The 16,584-nt window shown below is 40.5% G+C and overlaps 1 long non-coding RNA gene across 1 annotated transcript in view; it reads left to right on the forward strand.

The window, feature by feature from the left end:
- The window catches only part of LOC125335315, a 48,880-nt gene extending 44,311 nt beyond the window's left edge, over positions 1-4,569 (forward strand). Inside the window, exons 2-3 of the long non-coding RNA XR_007207415.1 lie at positions 3,354-3,494; positions 4,406-4,569. This is a non-coding gene — a long non-coding RNA (uncharacterized LOC125335315). The remainder of the gene's footprint in view (positions 1-3,353; positions 3,495-4,405) is intronic.
- The last annotated feature ends 12,015 nt before the right edge of the window (positions 4,570-16,584 follow it).

Consider the following 16,584-nt stretch of genomic DNA (forward strand, 5'->3'; position numbering starts at 1 on the left):
ATTTGTTTTTATTGCAGCAGTGAAGAGGGAAACGTTTTGATAATAATTTGCTTTCATTATCCATTTATATTGCTTCTTCCCACTCAATATTTTATTTTTATTTTTTAAGCAGAACAGAAAAACTTTACAACCAAAGGAGCTGATTGAAGAAAAAAAAAAGAATTCCCAGTCTGATTAGTTCTGTTTTCGATAATTAGTAAGGAGATTGTTGATGTAAAAATACAGCTATAATATCCATCAACTCTTCACATATTCCAAGTATGTTTACAGGAAAGACTAAATATTATATTTTAAAATAAGCATGGTAGTAAAAAGTTATTTCACTTGTGATTCTCTCAGGATGTTAGAGGGAGATGGTTTGGAAGAAATTGTATCTTTTATTAGGTCAACTGCTATAATTGAAAAAGAAAAAAGAGGAGAAGCATATATGAGATCTGCTTGGTTTTTTCCCACCTGTATCTGCCTTGTCTAATAAAAGGTATTGTTTCTTTCTTCCAATCTTGCCTCCTTTAAATATCTCCATTCAAAATCTTGCTAAGATACTATTTGCATCTTGCTAAGATATCATTTGCATCTCGTGTCCCGCAGTCTTTTCCATTATATTCAGCTAACCCTAGATCTGTTAATTTTCTTTCAGAGCCCAGACCTTCCTTATGCAGACGGATTTTGGCCATCTGCATGGGTGGCCATGGATAGCTCTGCCACTCCCTGTTCTGTTCAGCCACTCCCTGTTCAGCACATTCTGTTGCTGATGCCTTGTCTTTCTTTTCTCACAATCAGCTTGCTCTTATTTTTTCCCAGTGTCAGCCTCAGCAAAAAAAAATCCTTTTCCTTTACAGGTGGTCTGCTGACCCACTACCTTCTCTGTATTTTGTCTCTAATCTGAAGGTGGGAGACACACCAGGAGCAGGGTGAAATGTCCTTTTAGTTATCTAGACTTACACCCCAAATGTGCATTATGCTCCTACTGTGGGCTCACTGTTTCCCGTAGGGGCAATCATAAGGACATGGCATCCTGCTAAATCTGTGTCCAGGAGATACCTGTATAGTGGTCTTGTCCATACTTATTGTGTCTGATGGGGGGTCCTACCTGCCCACAAGGAAGGAACAATTTAAGTGTGACTTAAAATCTGTGGCTGTGCATCCTTTGCTTCCTTCAAAAGGAGAGAATATCTGGATTTTGGTATCCAACATTAACCAGCATTTTTGATTCCCATCTCATGGCTTTGAGTTGCTCTTTTTGCAATGTATGCATAGTCTGCTCCTGCTCTTAGCTGTGGTCAGTCATTAAATAAGATGGCGTTATTCAGCTAATTAAAAAAAAGTCTAGCAGGAGAATGGAATGTAGACTTCTGCAGGATGTACAATTAACCTTAAGTGAGTGAGGAAAGGAAACATCAAATTAACAATCCAGCTGCCGTTATTCTGTCACCATGCTCGGCTTTCCTCTCTGTGTTAATCAGACAGATTGTTACATGCTTTGAGAAGTTTAGCGGACTTGCCGTATCAGCACAAAGCAGAATCTCACTGAGGAGACCACATAGCGTTTCCAAAAGCATCTGAAGGAATTTATAGCTTGTGAATTACAAAAGCAACCCTAATTAGTCCCAAGAGGCAGTTGCATAAGAAAAATTGAGAAGACTGCCTCGTCATACTTGCTGCCTCCTTGTGATTTTCATAGAAGATTCTGATAATGAATGTTTACTAACAACTGGAGCTCAGAGACTCTACGCCTAATAACACTCCTGAGTAAACAGCATCCTGTATTTGCAGTCCCACAAAGATAGGTCAGATACTGGTGCTTTTGCTATGTGTCAATATTGCCACAGGAGCTCAGAGGTTTCAGCTGGAAGATTCTGTAGCCACCTGGGAAATGCCTGAAGGGAAATGCACGTCCTGGCAGTCTAGCAGCAGCCAAACCACTTGGCAATGTGTCATTCCTCAGGATGTTTTTATTTTTTTTTTTGAGGTGGAGGTTTTGTTCTAAGCTCTGGAGGTATGAATTCTTCTCGGTGCTTTTCTAATGGGGTATGTTCCTACATTTCGGAAATCAAAGAAGTTTTGCTATGGTATGGGTGATTTCAGAGAGTAAGGAGCAGGGATATTGGTGAAGGCTAATCGTCACTCCTGAATACTTTTTAGGTCTTATCATTCTTTACCATTCCCTGCCCCATTCTCAGATTTTGAAATGATGCAAACTTGCTGCCTGCAAAAATCTAGGGTGCCTGAATTTAGAAATTCCCCTTTTGTGGGATCAGATGTATAGGGATGATAAGGTGAGGCCCATTGAGAAATGGCAGTCTGAGAACTCCCTAATCTGTGACAAAGTTATGAGTTTCAGTCTAGTAACAATTTTCTTGCTGTATGCTTCAAAAACAAATGTGAAATCATGCAGTGGCTGCCTTAGGCTTTGCAGACCTATATGCCTTGGTTTACTAGTCACTAGGAACACTTTTACACTTTTATTTGCTATTTATCTGAAATCCCTCAGGTCAATATGCATTAATCAGTGGCACCATGAATCAATAGGTTTGACATTATATGAGATATAAGAAGTTATCTTCTTAATCCTATAATTTACAGTTGTCAGCACAGTTTTGATATTTTTAATTTCTTATATTGGGGTGGAAGTTTCTCAGAATAGTTTTTCCCAAGTAGATATTTTCAAATGTGAATACCCACAGTTAGGCATTGTGTATAAGTACTCAATTTTTCACTAGCAATGAAGAAAACAAAGTGACTGGGGAAATCAATGGGGATTGCTGGAAGTTCTGTACTTTTTTTAAATTGGGTTGTTTATTTGGTTACTTATATATGGATTTATGTGCTTGTCATTAAGCACCCAAGTACAAAACTCTTGGCCTCGGGTAGTTTGGGATTTTGCTTCTATTTATCTTGATTAGTGGATGATTGCAAATCCCTTACAGGAAAGTGAAGAACATGTTAATTCTCTTCACTAGTAAAAAAGAAATATTTGAATTAACAGCCTGATGATTAAAGAGTTTTATTAGTTTTAAAGGTGAAAATGTACCTCAGAGGTTCAGGGGAGAAAAGTAGGGAAAGAAAAAGAAAAGATATGCACAGTAGGAAGACAAATCTGAAAATCATAAAATGAGATTAATGAGAGTATTTCTCATTTAAGGTTTGTGTTTGATCATGAATTAAAGGCTTTGTAATCAAAATATTCTGCCTTTTTAGATTGTTAGTTTTCTTTTTAATTATAAATTCAGTGGCAGGATTCCTGATCAGCATTCGGGTGTAGTATTCAACAAGACAAATTGGGTTTTCTGAAAAGATGTGTGCAGAGCTATAATACTTCCTGTTTCTCAGTCTTGGTCTTTGTTATGTATGAGGTGGTCTCCGACTGACTGAAACACAGAACAGGGACACCTGAGAGATCGCATTTCTGAGGTGTGCTGAACACCACTGAAGCTCATTGACTCCTTGAATCAGCACCTCACGCAAACGCACCTCAAAAGATCAAAAAGCACCAGGTAAGTAACAATTCATTGAAAAACTTGCACTCTACTGCACCAATAGATTTATTTGATAGGACAATTGTCTGTGCTGTGCATTTCTTTAAATACAAATGACAAGAGTATTAGCACAGTATCTTTGCTCTTACTCTAGTAAAGGATAAGTGGTGCTTTTGCAATGGTATTTGTTCATTAAGTGATCAGGAAAGGTGATCTATTTTTCCACTGCATGAAGTTGTAACAATAATGTAGTCCTCAGACATTAATTCTGCAGTCTTATATGCTAAAAAGCATATTTTCTAGGCCATTAAATAAAATATGTAAAATGTTGAATGGCTTTGAATATCTAATTAAAAGCCTTTCAGCCCCATATTCCATTGACAGTGAAATGCCATCCTAACATCTCTCTATCAGATTAAAACACAACAACTCAGAGTCTGCACTTGCTGTGCTGAGAGAACTGCAGTAGGACCTGTTTGATCACTGAAGTAGGACAGAAAGGACCATGATAAAGTCTTGATCTTTGATCCCTGAAACCATGTTGGCTAATTGATCAGTTCAGCAGTATGCACAGGTCCTAGTAAGAGAGAGAAGTATATCAGGAGTTACGGAGAGAATGACCCTTCAGGTAGACCCTGTGATTTTGGCTTACTTGCTTCTGCCAACACGCTGCCCAATTGGCACTTCCCAGGTGATGACCTTGCAGAAGATGCAACAAAAAAAGCAATGCTGCTAGCAAAAGAAAAAATTTGTTGAGAGAGATGATATTTTGAAGTGCCTTGAGTGCTCCACAGAAAGACTTAAGGACCCTCTGGTCTTTCCAGCCTGTTAGCAAATAAGTTTAATGGCTGAGAGTCAGTCAAATGATGAATTGAGACAGTGGTTATCTACAAACGACTTATTTACTGTACCTTTTATCTTTGAGGCAGTGATCTTTCCGAGAGGATCTGCAGATGGCTGCCATTTATCTAGACAGATGAACTCATTTACAGGAAAAGGAGAGGCAGAGACACACAGACTGACATTTCTACCGTGTGGTTTGAAGCTGCAGTGTAAAGCCCAGGGTCTCTACTGTCCTTAGAATGCTCATCTTCGAAGGTGAGTAAAATGCTAAATGGATCTAGAGGAAAAATGACTGCAAAGGACAGATAAGGACTACATTCCTGGGAATCCATTTCTATGCAGAGATGAAAAGAGGGTGAATACCAGAGGACTGCTGACATGCCATGCCATGCCAGTCACCTTTGAAAGTGAGATTAATTGGCAGCAGACCTACTTTGAAGGGATCTCGATGGCTGGGTATGAATCAGGACCGTGTGGGTGGCAGTCTGTGGGCATCTGTCGGCAGCTCCTGGCTGCATGTGGATTCTGTGGGGCACAGCTGGGTCTGCAAAACAGGCCCTTCTCAGGTAAAGATCGGGAAGGACATTCAGAGAGAATGATGAGGGGAGATGGAGAACCTAAAGAAAGGGTAGGAAAAGGATGGAGGGAGAGATGTTGAAGAAAGGTTGAGAAGCGAGGTGGGAGCAGTGCTAACTTAACATGCAGGCAGTCTGCAGCCTTGAAAATGAGAGCTAGCCAAGAGATTTATAATCACTTAATTGAGGGAATGACAGTGATTATCCAGGAGAGCTGGCATGTACCAATTAGATTGAACAGAGTGAGGGAGGGAGTGTTTATGTTAAAGAACAGCACCCAAATGCTCCCTAAATTGGAGGGAGATACACAAGAAGAAAAATGTTTGCGATGACTTCTCTGAATCATTGGCAATGTTCCTCCAGGTCATTTCTGCACTGCTCAGAACTCTGAGTCCTTTATTTGTTTCTCCATTCAGTCTTTTCGTTTTCCTTTATTAGCAGTTTTTGGCCTGATCATGCAGGTTTTTTTCAAGTAGATTTCCCTTTCAGACTCAAGTTAGTGAGGGTTTCGCCTAAGTAATGGCTGAAGTATTTGGTTCTTCAAGCTACTCTTTCAGTATTGTAAAGCCATTATTCATCAGTAGTCAATTTGTGTGTGTACCTGACGTGTCTTACCTGAATAAAAAAAAGGACACTGCAAGAAACTGTAAGACAAAGACTTGAGCAATGTCAATGCACAGTGATTCCTAAGAAATAATTTCTACTGATGAACAAAATATAATTAATTTTAACTGTATTTCTAATGTTTATAAAAGTGGTAACCTAAGTCAAGAGAATTGTGCTTAATTGAGCAAAAATATACTTGTTTTGGGTTTTTTTAGTAGTTTCACAGTTGATAGAAAATTCAAAAAGAAGTACTTCAAATTCTGAACAGGTATATTCAAACTTTTTCTGTGATAAAAGGTATAAATGCTGAAGACATCTGAAGTGACTTTTGGTGGGTTTCTACAAAAATCAGAACATTTTTTGAACTCTTTATCATTGTGATGCGAAGGAAGTTTTGCTTTGCTTTGCTTTGCTTTGCTCTGTGCTTGGATGTCTACATTTCTGCTGCCCTTAGCATGTGAAGTTCTCCTCATGACTGTGTCCTTTGCTGAACTTTTCAACTGTGCCACTGGCATCGAAATACATTTTAGATTTTCCTCTGACTCTCTGCCAGCAAATATCCTTCTATGCTCACCTGATAACAAGGGGATGAATATCTCTCCGTGGGTTGCATAGTTCATTGCAGAGTCTCTGTAATTTAGAATGCATTTTTACTTTTAACTTTTTTATTTTATGATGACTTTGGCTTTTTTTTTTTCACATTTTCCCAACTTTTTTCATAGCTGTGTTCATTTACCTTAAACCTGAGTTAACTTTCCTCTACTTTATCTGTATTTGTTTTAGAAAACAAAAAAAAGCCCTGTGATGTTACATGTGCTGTGTGATTGGCAAGAACATTCTTGCAACCTGTATTTTTTTGAAAAAATGACTGGAGACTATTTTTTCACTTTAGACTCTTGTTCTTCAAGAGAAGTGAATCTGCATTCTGGCTCAGAAGCTCATTACTAGGAGCAGGGACTATGTTTACTCACTTATCTATTTTCATTGTTTGGTACCATCTGGAGGTGATTTATTTTGTGGAAAAAGAAAATGAATCCATCTTTGCAATGACAGAGGACCCCAGGAACTTTGATTATTATCCAAAATATTTTGAAGCTAATAAAAGCAGACAACATGCCATACCTTGATGATATCTCTCCTCTTCACACATTCTTTCAGAGCTAATCCAGTGCTCTGAGAAAGGGTTCTTGTGTGTGATAAAAGGAGTCCTTCATTGTCACAAGCCTTAGCATACTGCTCTGGTACACGTGCCCGTGGAACACATTTCATGCCTCATCTGTTACCTAAATGAGATGTGAAAGCAGTTCACACCTCGTTTACATTTGTGCAGTTTTATGGAACAGCATAGATGCGGTTCCACTGAAAGTAACGAAATGAGGTCACCAACCCCCTTCTCTCTCCTCGTATTGCATCCACACGGCCTGATCCTTTCAGTTCACTAAACTGGAAATGAATCTATTTCTCTGCGGAAAGTTACTACAAAAAGCCAGCATCCTCCAGTGTGTGGCAGTCACTGGCATTTTACAGAGATGTAAGCTGTCCACGCTGAAAATAAAAATGTAAGCTATGCATTTACATGAGATATGTGAACCCAGAGTGATTTCTCCCGCACCGAGCAGAATATAACCAAGGTGAATAAACAGGAAAATTGACTAAACTGATATGGAAATAACACCACAAAAAAGGCAATAAGAAGTCCGTGCACCTGCACTACCCCCTCTTTGGTTGAGTTTGCAGCAGAACACTGCCAAGAGTTCATCCAAGGTGTCGATGGCAGCTGAAAGTCAAGGCAGTTCCATGGCTCTGGAAATCCTAGGTGCTAGTTCAGGTCAGTACTGCAGGGATTTTAACTCCAATGCCTAGGTCCTTGCTCCCTTTTATTTTACACCAGAAGAGAAGAGTAAAAATTCCTTCATTTTTTAAAAAAATGTGTGATTTTTGAACGTTTTTATAAATAGCTGTGTAACAGAGGACAGTGACAGTCCAAGAATGTAGTGATACAAATTCAGCCACTTCTGTTCCTTCGTCAGCTAAGCTCCCACTGTTGAAAATAGTGGAAATATAAAGCTTACAAGGTGCCATCTCCATTTGTCATCTTGCTGTTTCAGAAGACACAAACTGAAAATACTAACTTTCTTTGCAAGGAAACCCCTGTTTTTCTTCTACTGCTCTGTGTTTTTTATGTGATCAGGATGCATTGGCAGGACTCCACCTCACGTAACTCTGAGAGTACGAAATAACCATTTACATCTGAGCAGTCAGCCTTGACTGCTGCTGTGAATGGAAAGAGACCACATTTCAATAACATGGCTATTCTCATAGGAGATGGTGGAGTGTGATATAAAGCATGATAAAAGGCAAGAGCCTTTTACTTTCTGTGTCTACAAAGGAAGTCTAAGTTGCATGTGTGTGTACTGATAGGTGAGATGAATCTCTCTCCTTTGTCTACTAATGTAAGGAATAGATTAGGATAGAGGAGAAAATTCTCATATTTTCCTGAGCGAAGGTCATGCACACCTTTTCAGTGTCCTGCTCCAGAGATGCTAATGGTTCTCACTTCATTTGATAGCTACAGGAAAGGCAGATCAGGAATGCCAGTGCATAAACAAGCAAACAAACCAAAGCAGTCTTGGCTTCTACTTTGTGACAGCAGAAATATTTGCCAAGTGGAAGAAGACAAAGTCCTTTGAGGAAGAGGTGCTATTTCCAAGCTTTATAAGAGGAATCACACACATTAAGAGTGGATGAACTGGAAAATACTAAATACTGGTTGTGTTTGCAAAAATAGCAAGAGGGAATGTAGTGGACCTGGTGGAGACATGTGAAAATAATGTGCTGAAATGCTTGTCTTACAAGGCTCTGGGTTTAAATCACTATATGAACATGAAAATTTAATGAGTAGGTTTCTTTTAATGGCTATCTCTTTGGCTCAGTTCTGTATGATCTTGTGGCCCCTCAGGCACCTCTGGCGGAGGTGCTTGGAGTGATTCACAAAATCCCTCTCTTTGTGTTCAGGTGTAATGAAACAGGGAAAATTGTTTGGTTTGCTCCATCATTCAAGGATGTACCTAGAAATAGTGTTAATGCTTTTCTCTCTCTCTGCTCAATGACACTTCTATGTTTTTCTCTTTTTATGTGCCTATTTTTTCCGTAGCTCTCAGGCAGAGCCAGTTTGTGAGGTGTCTGGCCTGTGCTACAAGGCATTTGCATGCATGGATTAACACAGTTCAAAGCAGATTTGAAGTACATTTCTGTTGTGTGGGCAAGTGTCGGCTGCTTCACTGGGGAGCAGCACCATGCTGGCTACATTCCTGACAAAATACCTTCGTCTTATTTTGCAGCTTGCCACACCGTTGTGGGATACAGAAAAATCCCAGCCCAGCTCTTTTTCTAGCCACTGTAATGCTAGAAGTGTCAGGTGTATATTTTGTTTCCCATTTTTGTTGTATTTTGCTTTGCTTTCCTCTGGCTGCAACATATTGGAGGATTTAAATCATGATTCCACCCTCGCTTTTCTTCTGCAAGGAAACCTTCCTGGGAAACACCCTGGGAACAGGATGCTCCTTCAATTCATGTCTGGAGACACAGAAAAGAAGAAGCAGTATACTCATTGATGAGGGAAAATGTCTCCAAGGCTAAATTACTGTGTGTGAATGGACTGGAAATATTTACAGTGAACCCTGCCAGACCTGAGGTATCAGGTGCAGTGCCTAGTTTTACAATGAGAAATCTGACCAACTTTGAAAGTACTAAGGATATTTATTCACAAACTCCTGGAAATCCTGTGTTTGAAGTTTTTTCAGATCAATGTAAATGGGCCAAGTAGTTAAATGGGGAAAGTGACTTGGCACCAAAGTCCTGCTAGTGATCTAAATTGTAAAGCTTGATGTTATGAAAGAACTTCACTGAGCATATGCTTCAGGTTAGTGTAAAGGTCAAAAGTAAGTATCCTTGAAGGGTTCATACTGATCTGGGGTAAAATGTTTCCTGGCTTTAGCTCTGCAGTTTCCAGTGCTGATCTCAAATCTGCCAGACCTCTGCACCAGTTGCTTGTAGTGAAGGAGGGTTTGCACAGGAATTCTCCATACTCTGAGCTTCTGAGCAATAAAAAAAATCAGACTTGCGATCTATTCATATCTTTATGTGTTGAAAACAACAAATGAAGGCCTCTTAGAGCAGTCTTGGACCACCATGGCTCTCCCACAGACTAAGCTGATACCACCACAAATGCTAAAATAGCAGCTTCTGTGGAGCAGAAGAGAGGGGAGAGAGGAAATGTAAGGGGAAAAATATGGAAGAGAACTTCTCCTAAGTGTATAAAAGGATAAATGAAGAAGAAGTGGAGATGTAAAAAACTTTGAAAAGGGTAAGGGGAAGCCTTGTGTTGTTTAACTAAGGCCAAATAATTCTCATTTTGCCTAGCAAAGCACCACTTCCCTGGAATAATGAAATTTTTTGCACAAACATCTGCATTGGAAAGATGCATTGTTTCTTGAATGGCTAAAACTGCAGTTTTAACAAAACTCTCTTATGTGACATACAGACTTCTGTGAAGAACATTGCATCTGATGTGAAGCAGAAGACTCCTGACCCTTGACTCACCTGGCTAGGTGAAACGTTCAGTTTCTCCTGCTTAGATTAGCCTTTTCAAAGAAACTGCTGGGTACTTGATTTGGAAATGCTTTCCTGTTATTCTGCAAAATATTAAAGGCATAAGGCAGTGCTGCTAGAAAGTGCCACTTAGGTTCCCTTTATATTCTAGCCTAACACAGGGGCAGAAGTTGTACTGCTTACGAGGGACAGGGGAGAAGGGAGAAAGCTTATAAATACATGGATATTTACAAAATTTGGATTCCTTTTCAACCTATCTGGAACTTCATGATCTCACTCTAAGGGTTGCGGAGTGAAAAGCTAGTGAAAGTCAGGGGCCTGAAGAAATATTTTGTTTTTTTCCATCTGTCCATTTTTCAGCAACTATGTTTCGTGTAGGCAGAGCCCCAACTAAATTGTGAAATGTTGCATCCATTATCGCGGCATTTACTTTTTAGATGAACATCTTAAGCTGCCAGAATATTCAACAGTGGAGCCCTTAGTGAAAATATAGTGTGCTCCATCAAGAACTTGGCTGTTCTTACAAGTCAAGTGTTTTTCAGAAAGATAGTGCTTTATTTTTGGCTTTGTTTAGAAGAACATAGAAGTGTCAACAATTTATTCACAGTGTGAGACAAACAGATATTAATAGAATTTTAATGAAGGCCTGTTTTGTGCGTTCCTGTTAATACTGGGAGAGTGAAAAATGCAGGCATCATAGGACAAGTATGGAAACACCTTCCAGAGACAGTAAGAAAGAATAAAGTAAGGAGACAATTTCAGCTGGACAGTACCAGAGGCTCTGTCATCACCAAAGCCAAGGCAATTATTTCCAGATTTCCTTACAAATTATCATGTAATGGAGTGAACAGACTTGGGGACACTTGAAATGCATTTTCACATATTCCAAGGCAGAAGGGGCTTTCTTGTTTTGACTTCATCTTGTGTCTCTCTTTAAAAAGTTGCTTCTCAGTTCTGCCTTTTTAATATATGTATTTTATAACAGCTGCTACCTGCTAGTACTCCCTTTAAAGCCTGTGTTTTTAAATATACAGAGGCACAGTTTCAGGCCTCCGGCTTCCCATCCTTATACCTCAGTGACCTTAATAATGCCTCTGCCTACTGAAGTGATAAAGAGGGGATGTACTTCTGTTGGGCCCTGCTCTCTAAAGTGAAATATTGAAACTTTCATTTTGTTAGTGAGAAAATCATTACTATGAACTCACTCATCTCTGACCCCGTATTTTGTTACTGTACTGTAATCTTTTCGGGCTAACGCTAGCGCTAATGCAAAGTTTTTGTGGGGAGGGCAGGATGTATCTACAGAAGGCAGCTTCCCAAAGACTGAATGTCCTTCCCTGACAAAAGACCCTTTCATTAGTGGACAAGAACATAAAGGTCTGCTATCACCAAGTGCATGGTACCAACCATCTGAATGCAATAAGGATGCTTGGGACTTCTACTGTGTTTATCCATAGATCAGCTTTATAATTACCAGTTTCGGTTTCAACACAGCACATTGCTGAAGGGCACAGCTTCAGATGCAAATGAACACTCCATCCCTTCTAAATCTTTCTGCCTTTATATTGTCAGAAACGTTACCTGCTCTTAATGTAGAGTATGGCTCAGTCATATTTCCTTTGCTCTCTGCAATTAATTTAGACAGTTTGGTGGCTTTCACCCAGGCCTTTGCTTGGGAGGTGAGCACTTGAAAAGGCGTAAGATGCTGGGGGCGATGTGGGTACGTGCTTATTCAGGGTCCCAGAAAAAGAAACCAGATAGGCAGCAGTGATTTGGTGGGATGTCTAGGTCTAGGACTAATTAACTTAAATCTTAGTGTGTATCAAAACAAAGACCTGTAACTGCAGAAAATTTTTTTGTCAATCCCTGGACAGATTTCTCACATGGCGCTGCTGCCTACACTTGACCTATTAGACTTGGGCTTTCAGTATGGAGGCTACAGGGAATCAAAGCCTAAAAACCTTGCTCTTATATAAGGCTTTTAAAGGAGCTTAGTTTCAGCTAAATAGTAATCATACTGAAAATAGTTTACTAACCTCTTCAGGAAGCCAACTAAACTCCTAGGTTTAATTTGAAGGGCTTTGCTGAAGTCAATAGAAAAAAATTAGCATCCCTCTCTCCAGCATTCAAGGGCCTCAGGGTATGAAGCCATGACTGCAAAATACTGTGGTGATATCCTAAAGGGAAAAACAAACACAGCAGCTCCAGTTTGGTTTGCTCTAACAGCTTGTGCTCTTAGGAGCAGCTTCCATTTCAGTTTTTAAACTTTTATCTTGGAGGGCAGGGCAAGTTCACTGCTCACACCTAGCAGGAGCTGCTGCCAAAAGTAGAGTTTGGTTTGATTCCTGACACTGCACAGAAGCAACAGAAAAGAGGAAAAAGGGATTCACTGGTTATGAGGGAGCCTGTGTTTGCAGAAACCCTTCTTCTTTCTCCCTCTCCTATTATTACTTTCACTCTATACAATCACAGCTTGTTTTGCCAAGATTTCAGCCTGTGAAATTCCTGACTAGTTTTACAGTCTTTTATACATGTTCACCTGCATCAGGACAACAAAAGCTACAAAATATTTCAGCTGCATCTTGGGGGAAATGCATTACAGTCACAAGAGACACCAGACAGGTCCCTTTCCCCATTAGACTCTAACAATCACTCCTGCACCTGCTCATGCTATCAAACACCCGTGGTCCCCCTGGCAGTGTGCGAGATGCAGCTTCTTTCCCCCAGTCTTCAGTGCCCCCATCTCCTACCCACTAGTTCCATTTATTATGCAAGCCTCATGGGTAATTGCCCAGTCGTTCCAGCCTCCTGTGTGCATGACCTTGCCCTTAAGATTTAATTCTGAAGGCACTTAAAAAAATAATCTATTTTCTCTTCCTGCTTTCCTCCCTTTTATTTATTTTTCTATGCGTGTGTCTCATGTGCTGAATATTAAGCAGGAAAACAAAGATGTATATCATCTGGAGCACAGGTGCACCTACCAGGCAGTGAGCGAAAACAAAACAATTCATTTAAAGGGTTTTGATTCACTATTGTCTGCTCACACTTTATTCGACAGCCTGATATGACACCTTGAGTCCGCCCACCCCTGCATGCAGCTTGGAATGGAGATGTTTTCTTGGCTCCTGCCCGTTGTAAATTTTTGCCATGGCTCTGCTTGAAGTTGCTTGGCACGGGTACTTTGCTAAGTATACTGAGGTGGCAGAGGATAGGGAGGGGATGAGAGAAGAGTGAGGGGTGAAAGAGGAAAAAACATAAAAGAAAAAAGCATGAAATGAAAATAGTATCTCATATAGTATCTTATTTCTTTCCCAAATTTTCTAGTCTCACTCCTACTGCCCATAGGCAAAGTTTGCATTCATTTTCCAGGTCTGGGGTTTTGGTGTGTGTTGTACAATCCTTTGTCTAGCAGGACATGCGAGCAGAGATCAACTCTGGGTGACTCAAGCTGGAGGCTTGAGCGGCAAGAACAGAAAAGCAACCTCTCTGTAGAAGTCTCTTTTTACTTACCAGCTTAAGTTTTTTGGTTTTTAGAGGAACAAGTGGTTACTCAAGTTCCCCATATGTTTTATTATTTTCTTGTTAGAGTAGGCATTAAAAATGACTCTTACATGTCTTAGAGATGGAGCTGCCTCTCCTGGTTTTGCTCTGGCTTGACCTTGTGAGGTCACTTCATGTGCTTTTCCTTTCCTTTCTTTGTCTCCTAAGACTTTAAGCTCTTCTTGAGTCAAAATGTTGTCTTTGATGTGTTTGTTTTATATCTTCCACACAGGAATTGGTGAACTCTGTGGCAGTGGTGGCATGTGGGTGGAATCTGCTCAGTCTTGTCTCACCTGATAGAGAAGGAGATGGGATGTGAATTGTCCTGATACCCATGTCTGTGGCCTCACCCCATTCTACTGTAAATTCATGGTTGGATTCAGTCATTTGTTTCACTCTGCATCTTGAGCTAGAGAGCAAGCCCCACTTCTGGCCCTTTTTAGGATGCTGTAAGTGCACACTGGAGAAATGGGGAGTTAGAAATGCAGTGACTCCCACGTTATTTCTGCTGTAGCTCTGACACTGCAGGCTGTGGAAAGATGTGTATATAGGGGAAAAAACCCCAGCATCAGGTTATTTGTTTATGGACTCTGAGCTAACTGTTGCCCCCAGGAGCAACAGTTTTGACAGATCCTTCAAATCAGAAGCAGGTTTTTTTTTAGTGGAAAACCAATTAAAATGTTAGGAATTGCCAAGAAAGGATTAAAGAACAAAGCAGAAAATAACCTTGGTTCACTCCTATTATTAATACCATATGCATTTCTTACCTCCTTGTCTCTGGAAGAATGTAGTGGAACTAGAAAGGATTCAAAGGCAATGGGAGTGGGCAAAAATGCCTAAATAAACTAAGACTCTTCAGTCTGGAAAAGACATGACGAAATCTTGAAAGGCACTGAGTAAAGCCTATAAGAATAGGCTGTACATTGTTTGTGCCAGGGGGAGAGCTAAGGTACATGGAGTGAGGCTCAAGACAGCAAGGCTCAAACAAAAAAAAAAGCCGTGGGGGATTGCTCATGCAATTGTCACATCTGTGCAGCTCTGTGCTGGACGAGGGAAACTGCATAAATTTATCCAGTCTGTCAATTGCTTTAGCTTCAAGATGGTTAAAGTGTTTCACAACAGTGAAAAAGATAATGGCCAGGGGAGGAGCCTAAGATTGGTGAATGCTGGATGGATTCTGAGCTATCACTTTCCCTGAGGACTACTGGAATGAGCATTAGTTGGAGTGAGTGGTGATACCTAACCCTTTTACCAAAATCTTCAAACGAAAGGTCAAGGATATGAAATAGTTATAGGGACTGTCAGAATAAGATATTTCCCTAGGGCAGGAAGAGGAGGCAGTGAGGAATAAAGGACAGAGTGGCATATTAGGACTGGAAAGGAAAACCTGGAAGAGGCTTCTGTGTGTATTAACAAGATATGTTAATAAAGGTTTTGCCATGCTGCCTGACAGGACAGTGACACACATGTTTCATAATCTGCTGTGCCAGCCCTGGACCTGGCGCATGGCCATCTCTGAGCCAGGAAAGATACACCGGTTTGGAAAGGCACTTAATGGATGGGCTGCTAGGGGAAAATCACAACCCATTTGCAGAGAAAGATAAAAAGCACAATAAAACTTTGGATCTGGCTGTACTCAAGTCACCAAGAGAAAAGCAGGATGCTGTTTCCTGTAAAAAGAATTAATTCTCTTCACTGGGGATGTCCGTCCCTGGCAGTGTTCAAGGCCAGGTTGGATGGGGCTCTGAGTCTAGTGGAAGGCGTCCCTGCCCATGGCAGGAGTGTTGGAACCAGGTGATCTTTAAGGTCCCTTAAAACCCAAGCCATTCTATGATTCTTTGATGGCACATGGAGGCCTTTAAGAAATTTACCTAAAATGGTGGGTCAAAAATGGAGGAGTGTGGAGTGCAGACTAGCTGGCTGTAGGTGTCTTCAGTGGGTTAAATGAGAGAATGACTAAAGAAAAAATCATTATTGAAAACCATCCTGTGCACGGAAAGAGCATGCCTAGTTGACAATGGTGGTGCAGCATAACCCTAAAAGAAACAGCAGAAGCCACAGCTCAAGAGAGTAGGAGCTAATCAGGTATTCTTCTGAAGGATAAGTTCTGGAAAAATTATACTAGGTTAAAATATGCTTGAGCTGTAGAAAGCACCCGGGTAGGAACTGGAAGAAAATATACAGTCACCATATGTATAGTTTAATTCATAAAGAACTCATGGTGAGCCACATGACTGGTTACCTCCGACCCTGGTCCTGTGTTTGTAGACGTGCAGCCACTGAAGGCTGAGGTAACAGTGGATGGGTTCCCATGTTGATTTATGCCTGCAGTTATCAGGTTATTGTGATCAAGTTTCAGCGTGCCTTGGTTGTTTCACAAAGTTTTCCAACAATTCCAGACAAGCAAGTTCTGGCTACGCCAGTGCAAAGCTTGTCCATCCACATGAGGGCCCTCAGGAAAGGCAAATGTGATTGTACTTTAAACTGGGTCTGTTCCATTGCATTAAGCATTGAAGATGGTGTTTGTATTCCAATGTAAAAAAGTTTTATTTCAAGTTTCTTTATTCTAATACTAAAACAGAGCCTAGAAAAGGAGGAGTTGCATTTCTATCCAGGAAGTCAATAAAAAGTGGTCAGGAAGGAATTCTAAAGGATGCCCTTTTGTGAGAAGGCCTTTATATCCTTTAAAGAAATCAAACAATGTGTTCTTGCAGAGTGAATAAGTGAGAGCTTGCCCTTCTGTACTACTTTCCAAGCATCTGCACAGGAGGAATAGAACAGAGTAAGCACATAATTCTGGGTGAAAAGAAGCACCTATACCTTTCCATTTCTGTTCTCTGTCTTGATTCCACCGTGCATGGAGGGAAAATTGACGGCTCCAGGCACTTGACCAACTGTGTTTACCAAGCAGCGCTTAACCAGCTTGATAACGA

The sequence above is a fragment of the Corvus hawaiiensis genome, chromosome 1, assembly GCF_020740725.1.
Source record: "Corvus hawaiiensis isolate bCorHaw1 chromosome 1, bCorHaw1.pri.cur, whole genome shotgun sequence".
Taxonomy (NCBI): Eukaryota; Metazoa; Chordata; class Aves; order Passeriformes; family Corvidae; genus Corvus; species Corvus hawaiiensis.